This window comes from Eschscholzia californica, unplaced genomic scaffold (genome assembly GCF_041429995.1).
Source record: "Eschscholzia californica isolate CP2 unplaced genomic scaffold, dmEscCali1.0.p SCAF_6, whole genome shotgun sequence".
Classification (NCBI taxonomy): domain Eukaryota; kingdom Viridiplantae; phylum Streptophyta; class Magnoliopsida; order Ranunculales; family Papaveraceae; genus Eschscholzia; species Eschscholzia californica.
Genome location: NW_028238483.1, coordinates 10,899,596 through 10,909,050, shown reverse-complemented (window position 1 = coordinate 10,909,050; position 9,455 = coordinate 10,899,596). Strand labels below are relative to the sequence as shown.

Genomic DNA, 9,455 nt, shown 5'->3' with positions numbered 1-9,455 from the left:
GTTTACATTTTTAACCTCTTAATTTAAGATGCATCTACAACTATAACAAATATAATTATACTTAACCTTGATGCATAATGCATTTAATTTTGTTTACTTATATTTTGTGTCAATAATAATTACATATTGTCGATATACTGGTATATCTTTAGTTGTGTTAAAATATCTATAATGAACATTTAAATCTCTATCATCATATATATTCACTTGAATAGGCAATCATCACGATAAATGAGCATACGCATTTGGCTAAGCGTGCAAGGTTTAATTCTAGCATTTATGAAGAAGGTGAATCGTCTAACCACGCTTGAAATACGTTTGTTAATACGGTCAGTGAGTCCACTCCACTAACACCTTCATTTGTAGAAAGCATATCCACTGAGACTTTGGTTCGTCGCTAATTGGGATTAATGAAAGTTGAATGCTCCCATTGTAAAGCACTTCATCGACTTGATGAAAAGTTAGTGAACTCTCGTACAAATACTCAATTATTTGCGACATGTTGTTTGCAAGGAAAATTCGGCCACCACAACTGTGTGAACCCCCTCTGTCATTAAAAGCATTGTATGATGACATGACGATAAATCTAAAACATTTTGATGTAATATTCGGCACTACAACGAATCAAATGTTTTTCACAAGTCTTTGATGCAACTCAGAGTGCAAAAATTTCAATGGACAAGGTCCTATATCATTCACTATGCATGGAGAATTGCGTCACAAGACCAAATCACTCATACTATAAGAAGGAACAACTTCCTCCTATGCACAACTTTATATTTATTATTTATGATCCATCGCCCGCTCTAAACATCCATAGCTTTATAAATGATGACTTAGATGTTTCAATCCTCCAAAGTATCCAGGACACTTTGGTAAATCATAATGTATTCTTCTCAATTTATCGTCAGGCTCACGTAATTTTAATGCGGTTAAATTCGCCAAACAATGATATACCTATTAGTCTACGCTATAGTGCATCAACTGATAGATGACGTTATAATCTACCTACAACTGGAGAAATCGCCATGATAATCCCTGGAGATGGCACCGAAGTAACTTCATCCTGTGATATAATCTTGCAGTTGAATGGGGGTAATGAATTAATGAGAATATCGGACTGTCACCCTACGTATTTGCCCTTACATCATTTATTTTCTCTTTCCCTATGAGGAGTTGGGATGGGAGCCCGAGCCAAAGCACTGGGATACAAAATTGAACCGGATAAATAGAAAACGCCTAACTCAGATGCAATTCTAACTCTATCGTCTATTCCAGCGTCCTGATGAATATTCAACTATATTAAGGACGTGTAATTTATTGAAAAGAGTTTTTGGTGGATGTATGGGCCTTAACTGAGCAAAATCGGTTAAATTATATTAGACTTCATCAGAGCCAATTGCATCCTGAACTATATAATGGTCTCACAGATATTGCAAGTGATAGGGTGCGTCCTGATCAAGTCGGTCGTCGATTTATCTTGCCATCCTCCTTTATAGGTAGTAGTAGACATTTGTTTGAAATCTACTAAGACTTCATGAAAATCACACGGTACCCCCATCATTCAGATATTTTCTTAACAATGACTGCAAACCCCAAATGGCCAGAGATTAACAACTGCATTATTATCAAAACAAACCGCTATTGATCGACCTGATTTAGTTGCGCAAAACATTAATGAGGGTGATTAATAAGGATGGTCTATCGAAACTTGTAGCTCATGTTTACACAATAGAGTTTCAAAAACGTGGATAGCCGCATATGCATGCTCTCATTTTTCTTGAACAAAAAGACAAAATTCATACCCTCAGGTAGATAAATTCATTTGGGATATTTAGTGTTTGGGTCAAGGATAAGTACCGGTTTTAGGGTTTAGGTCACAAGTTTGTCCGTTATAGGGTCTGGGTCACGGACTAACAGTTGACCCCTTGACTAATGACGATAGCTAACTACCGTCATTAGTCAACATGGTCAATGGTTAGTCCGTGACCCAGACCCTAAAGCCGGTATTTATCCTTGACCCAAACACTAAACACGAGCTGATGTGAGCCGTTCTAAGTCCCATTTGTTGCTGCCATGAAAACCGAGTTAGTCCCTTGAAATCCCAAACTCGAGGGTGCTTCCATGAACGTCCAAGATGCTGCCACCTTCCATGAGCCGAGCTCAACTCCTTCTTCCCGTGTCGGCGTAAGCATTGGCCGGTCGGCCAAGCTTTTGCCGGTCATCTCTCTCTCTCTCTTTCCCTCTTTTCAAGCTCTCTTAAACCCTAACTCTCAAGAACCCTGGAAAACCCCCAACTTCAGAAAACCCTAGCTTTTCCCCCCTTTTCATAATAAAAGGTGAAGATCTGTTCATTTACTCATCTAACAACTTTCGATACAATTGCCATGGATTTACATCTAAAAAACAAGGTAAAATCAGATCTAGAATCTTTTATTAAATTAAAACAATTTTATCATCAATTACGTCTTGTTTGGAAACAAAGCTATCTTCTTCGGTCTTCCATAAACTGGAAAATCATCAATCGTTTCCGCCATGGCTAAATTCCAGAACTACGATATCTACGATATAAATATATCAAATGTTACTGATGATTCTGACCTAAAAATGCTTCTTCTTCAACCAACAAAACGATTAGTTACTTTTATTAAAGATTTAGATCCATATTTGAATGAGAAATCAACATCTATAAGTTTATCAGCAATTTTGAATTTTATGGACGAAATTTTCTCTACTTGGTTGAAGAAAGAATCATGGTGATTACTATGAACAACAAAGACCAAATTGATCCATCAATTTTAAGACCTGAAAGAATTGATGTTCAAATCCTTTTTGTGATTTTAATGCGTTCAAATTTATTTCCGTCTTTGGAACGACTCACAGCAACGCTATTTAGTGTTTGGGTCAAGGATAAGTACCGACTTTAGGGTCTGGGTCACGGACTAACCATTGACCCGTTGACTAATGACGCTAGTTAACTGCGTCATTAGTCAACGTGGTCAATGGTTAGTCCGTGACCCAGACCCTATAACGGACAAACTTGTGACCTAAACACTAAAACCAGTACTTATCCTTGACCCAAACGCTAAATATCCCAATTCATTTGTGAAGAATTTCCAGATCAGGATACTGATCCCCTACTTCTTTAGACGGTTAAAAATTGTATGATACATAGTCCATGTGGTTTACGACATCCCAAGTCACCGTGCATGATAAATAGAAAATGCTCCAAAAATTACCCTATAAGTTTGTGGATAAAACAATTATAGGGAAAGATAGATATCCAGTATATCGTCGTCGTAATGATGGTCCTGCTTTCATCGTTCGAGGTCATTTAGTTGATAATAGGGATGTTGTTCCCTATAATCCTCACCTCTCCAAATTATTTGATTACCACATTAATGTGGAAGTTTGTGCAAGTGTGCGATGTGTTAAATATATGAACAAATATATTTATAAAGGAGATGTTCATAATGCAATGGTTGTGGGTGCAACAGATGAGATTCAGTAATATCTTGACTCTCGATATGTTGCACCACCGGAGACGGCATGGAGATTATATGGTCATTTACTGCATGAAGAATATCCATCTGTTGTTAGGTTGGTTGTGAATTTACCTGTATGCATCATGTAGTTTTCCAACCTATGGATCATCCAGATGACGTTCAGTATAAAGCTGCTAACGAGATTTCCACTTTAATGATTTTTTTTCTTCCGTTTTGACATGGATTAAACTGCAAAAAATTACACTTAAATTACACTTATCAAGAATTTCCATAACACTGTGTGGGATTAAATAATCTAAATTGTGGATGAAACAGAAAAAAAGTTTTGCAATAGGAAGAATGTATTTTGTCAATCCTAATGAAGGAGAAAAATTATATTTACGATTATTGTTAATCGTTCTGAAGTGTCCAATGTCATTTGAATCATTACGTACTGTAAATGAGATGGTGTATGAAACATTCAAATCTGCATGTGTTGCCCGTGGACTTTTAGAAGATGATGGTGAATGGGTATTATGTATAGAAGACGTTATTATAAACACAAGTTACCGATTACGGAGACTGTAATCTATCATTTTATTAGAATGTACTCCACTAAATCCATCTTCTTTATGGGAGGATAGGTTTGCCTCAAATGTTTATGGTGATCTCGCACATTAACTTCGTACTACACGAGGCATTATCGAACCCACAAACTTTCAAATACGAGATTTCGGATTGCACCTCCTCAACGAAATCCTCTTAGAGTACGGTAAAACTCTTAAAGACAATTTTCCATCTGTGTCTCAACCGCATCAACAATAGAATCAAATTTCAGGCAACCGGTTTATCTTGGAACACATGCAACTAGAAGCATCGATCAATGAAACGGAATTGACTGCAAAAGTTGACCTTCTCAATAACGCACAAAGACACGCTTTTGAGTCTATTATTCATTCTATAAGTAACACTGAAGGATCATTATTTTTCTCAACGGTGGTGCTGGAACAGGAAAAACATTTGTATACAATACAATTGCAGCAACGTGTCATAAAAATCGCAATATAGTTATTACTGTTGCTTTATCCGGTATTGCCTTCTTTGCTATTGGTCGGAAGGAGAACAACTCATTCAACTATTCAGATTCCTCTTGATGTGCATGAAGATTCTATTTGAAACATTGGTAAGCAAACAAGACTTGCAGTTTTTCTCCGCTCATCGAAATTGATTATATAGGACAAGGTTCCAATGCAATACAAATAATGCGTCGAGGTTGTTGATCGTTTACTTCAAAATATTTGTGATAATAATAAGCCTTTTGGTGGGTTGACTGTTGTCCTTGGTGGTGAATTCCGACAATTCTTCCTATTATACCAAGGTTTGTCTGAGAGCAAATAATAGGAGCCTCATTAAGGAGGTCATTTCTTTGGATCGACATTAAGATGTTGACTCTATCACAAAACATGCATCTTCAATCGGATGATGCTGACAATCAAATATTTCAAACTTTCCTTCAACAAGTATGTTCTTTAGCTGATTTTCATATTTTACTTTTTGACATTTCTTTTATAAATTTACACATGTCTAGATGCAAGTGATATTTTATGTAACAGACGTTACACTTTCTTATGTAGGTAAGGACAAATGACTGAGAACATTTGCACTTACCTTCTTACCTAAATAGATTTCATACTCTGGTAGAATTCATAAATGCAACTTATCCAGAGGTAAATATGGTTCAAAATCTTACAATCGATTATCTTACACAACGAACTATTTTGTTTGCACAGAATGAAGATGTATCAATAATAAATATAAGAACTTTAAGCATAACTCCAGGTGAGATACTCATATGGCTGCTGACAAGATGGTTGAAACTGAAAATAACGATTACTCTCTAAATGCTCGCTATCCAAACGAGTTTCCCAACTCGCTTAATCCATCTGGATTACCACCATTCAAGTTGTAGTTAAAAATCGGTTGTCCTGTTATGTTGCTAAGGAGTCTCTTCCCTAAGATGGACTACGTAATGGGACTAGATGATGGTTGTCAACTGTGAAACGCGAGTAATGGAAGCAAAATTCCTAACTGGAGATAAACGTGGTGACATGGTATTTATTCCTAGAATCTCTCTAACACCAAGTTCTTTTGAGTTGAACATTCAATTCACAAAGCGCCAATTTCCTGTTCGATTAGCGTATGCAATGACAATAAATAAGTCTTAAGACCAATTAGTCACACATGTGGGAATAGATCTGCGGTTTCCAATATTCAATCACTGTCAATTATATGTAGCTCTATCTAGGTGTACTAACAGCAAGAAGGTGCATATATTATTGACTGAACAATCAGATTTCTTCAGTACAACTAACGTTGTTTATAATGAAGTTTTATTGTACTTATTTTTATTTTTTAATATAAATCTTTGGTATCAAGACAATTTTGTACTTGACTTTTATCATCTTATCAAATTCTCCCCTTTACTATAACAAAAATATAACTTAATACTTCTAATGAACACATAAAGCTCTCAATTTAACATCCCGTATCGGACGCACGGGTTATACCTAGGACTATATAATTGATGTGCTTGGTGGTGGGCACTGAGGTTATCAACATGTCATGTGCTCATCAAATAAAACATCATACATTCTATTGTCACATGTGTCAGTTTCATACTATCTATATAACAAAACAGAGTGGTTTTGTGCTGACTAGGACAAAATAAATGCTGTTGACTGGGATAAAATAAATGAATTCTCATGCTTATCGAGACAAACCCAATGCTTACTTGGACAAATACACCTACACTCAAATTACTTTTGTTTGGGTCGTTAAACCAATATCAAGGGGCGCTTGAAGAACAACCCTTTCAGCTACTATTATCATTGGTCTTCTTTTCCTATTTCCCTCTTCCTCCATTAATCATAACTGTTACTTCAAAAGACTTTCAATATTTAGTCTCATTCAACTTCCATTACAACCTTTCAACATTATACATTTCTTAGTTTTCTTCCTCCTTACTTCATTTTTCTTCTTCATTTAGATGTATTTCTCTCTTCAAAACAGTTACATGTTTTAATATGCAATTCAATTTAGCCTCCTGAAACCTATAATTTCCCATAATTTACCCCAGCAATGACTACTGTTACAGAAAATGAAGAATCATATATTCCTTTAAATCATTTAATTTTTGTGCTTATAGTTCTCCAATTATTCTTCAATAGTTCTGAAGATATTGCCTGCTAATTCTTCATATTATTATGTTTTTTAGGTTTTCTGTGCTGGTAATTGGATTGTCTTCTCCAAGGTAAACTATTCCTCTTTTTCTTTTCTCAATTTCAATTGTAGTCAGTTAATAAAATATTTTAAGAGAAAGTGATTCACTGCTAAGAAAGTGTTCGCTAGAATGTCCAAGTGAAGTAATTTTATATCTAACAATTTACCACTGTATCTATCTTCCTGCATTTGTTGCTGCTTGATTCACTTTTCTTAACTATATAGAACAATTTTCAGTAATTCAAATGAAATTGTGTCTTCTTCCTAATCTTGTGTCCTTCCTCATATTAGCAACTACAATGATTGACTTGACTGAAAATTGTGTAACTACTCATGGATTATATGTAATACACTGATGCTAGCTTAGACCCCTTAACTGTTGCCACTTATGTGATGGTTTCCCTTACTCGTGAAAGTCATAAAATAGAAGTTATGATCATCAATGAAGTATATATATAATTGATCATCAATGCCCATCAGTACTTGCATCCCAAAATTTCAACCCCAACTCTCAATATTAAAAATCTATGATCATCAAATTAGGACCAGACAAGCCACTCATTCAAAGAAATCTCCAAAAAACAGAGTTCCCTACTTTATAAATTTATTTGAAAGACCAATCCTAGAGAGCTAAGTATTACTAAATTTCTATCAGTACGCCCAATTTTTGTAAATTTATTAGAAAGTTAAGTATTAATTGGTATGAGCAAAATTACCTTCAATAAAACTTAAAAACTGAGTTAAGAAGGTATAAATTTGATCTTTGTAGACATACCCAACAGTGGCATATCACCGACAATCTTGGTTTCATGTGATGCACTTGTAACAACACTCCCTAACAAAAGTCCAACACCAATCTCTGTTTATAAACTCTATGTGTGCCCCCGTTGTCATAGAAATTGTTCGGATGTCAGAAGCGCGGAAGGTGTTAGCATGTCATACGTGAAGGTCTATTGCACAGCAATTGAAAGTTCACTATCATCAGTGTCAATGTTAAGACCAGAAAACCTATCTATTATTCGAACCCGCTTACATGTCTAAATACGTCAAAATGGCGTCGTGGGTAACATAAGCAACACTTAATGTTCATATTATTTTTATCGCTAAGATGTTTTATTCCATATATGTCTCTACTATTTGTGTTTCATTAAAATAATGAATCAATTTTGCTTTCCTTTGATTTGTGGTGTGAGTTTTCCTCTCTTTGCTTAGTCATCACTTAATTTTCTCTATTGCCCATGATGACATTAATACCATAGTCAATTGTTCGATATACCAATTTTCGAAGGTATGTTATATTTGAAGAATATAATTAATCTATGACTATATTTTCTATTATATTACTCTACTTAACATATTTTGCTTGTGCAGGAAGCTAATGTTGATTACAAAGAGTTAATATTCATTATCAGGTTAGGGTGGTATGGAAATTTTATTTTTCTATTATGCACTACGGATTGCACTATTGCAGTAGCTTATCAAAGTGAAGTTAGAGCTTAAACCTTTTAGGTACTTGGGATAACATTCGTTAGCTTGACAACACCCAACCATAAATTTTCATAAATTGAATTTTCTTTATCTTCTACATTTTTACCATGCACTCTCATGAAATTATTGGTATTTTTCTCTCTAAGCTTTGTTGTGACCTCTTTTTCTTTCTTTATCTAGAAGATGGTTATATGGATGGGAAGTATAATTGTATTCATTATCTATTTATATGTTTCACGTATCATACATTGCTAAACTCATTTTGTAACTTGTGATGAAATAAGAAAAATTTGGTATAGATATGAATTAAGGAATAAACTAAGATTGAGTTCATAGTTTATTCTACTTTTTCTAATTGGATTTATCTTTTTACGAACAAAGTATAAAATTTACAGATTGATGATGAACTAAAAAATTGGCGACCTTGGATCAAAACTTCGGAAAAATTGTAAAAATTTGATTACATACTCCTTGACATATATAATACTGTTGAAAAAGTGATGACAATATTTTGAGCTAATAGGCGTAATTTAGAAAGGATCCAAATTTTTCATAAAAACAAAGTTAAGGATTCAAATTCTTTCATATTCTTGATTCTTTTTTTTTTTGAAATTTATTACGTCTATGGTGTGTTTGGACCAACTAGGGTTTTTTTTTTATTCTTGGTTAGCTCTTTCTACTTGCTAAAAAAAAATAAGAATATGGTGTGTTTGGACCAACTAGGGTTGTTAACATACATGTAAATAGGGAAACGGTTTGCAAACTCTTTGGAGTAAGAAGTACCTAACATGGACCAAATGACTTTACAAAATCGTAAATTATTTTCTTCCTCCACGATATTGTGATGCACAAAGTGCTTTACAATATTGTTAGTCCGTGCCGAAGGCACGGGTCATGCCTAGTAAATACATATTGTGCAATTGGGGAAGTCAGGATAACAGACATTTTCCCGATTGCTTGATGGTTCCGTGGAAGAAGATAACCATGGAAGAAGATAACCATAAAATCGCATGGCTTGGATACATAGGAGGATCGTATGGCTTGGATACATAGGAGGCGCACACTTTTGTGCCACTGAACTTGAAAACGAACATTCTACTCCCACCCTTACATAAACAATAGAGATGTTATAACACTCAGTTTGTTGCCCCTGACTGAAATCATTCAAAAGAATAACAACCTACTGCAAAAAAACTAGGCCTC

General features: G+C 34.8%; 1 long non-coding RNA gene across 1 annotated transcript; it reads left to right on the top strand.

Annotated features, from left to right (window-relative positions):
- Positions 1–6,309: 6,309 nt before the first annotated feature.
- On the top strand, positions 6,310–8,587 carry LOC147531689 (uncharacterized). The gene is made up of 2 exons (XR_015227536.1): positions 6,310–6,795; positions 8,136–8,587. It is a non-coding gene; the product is annotated as an uncharacterized LOC147531689 (long non-coding RNA).
- The last annotated feature ends 868 nt before the right edge of the window (positions 8,588–9,455 follow it).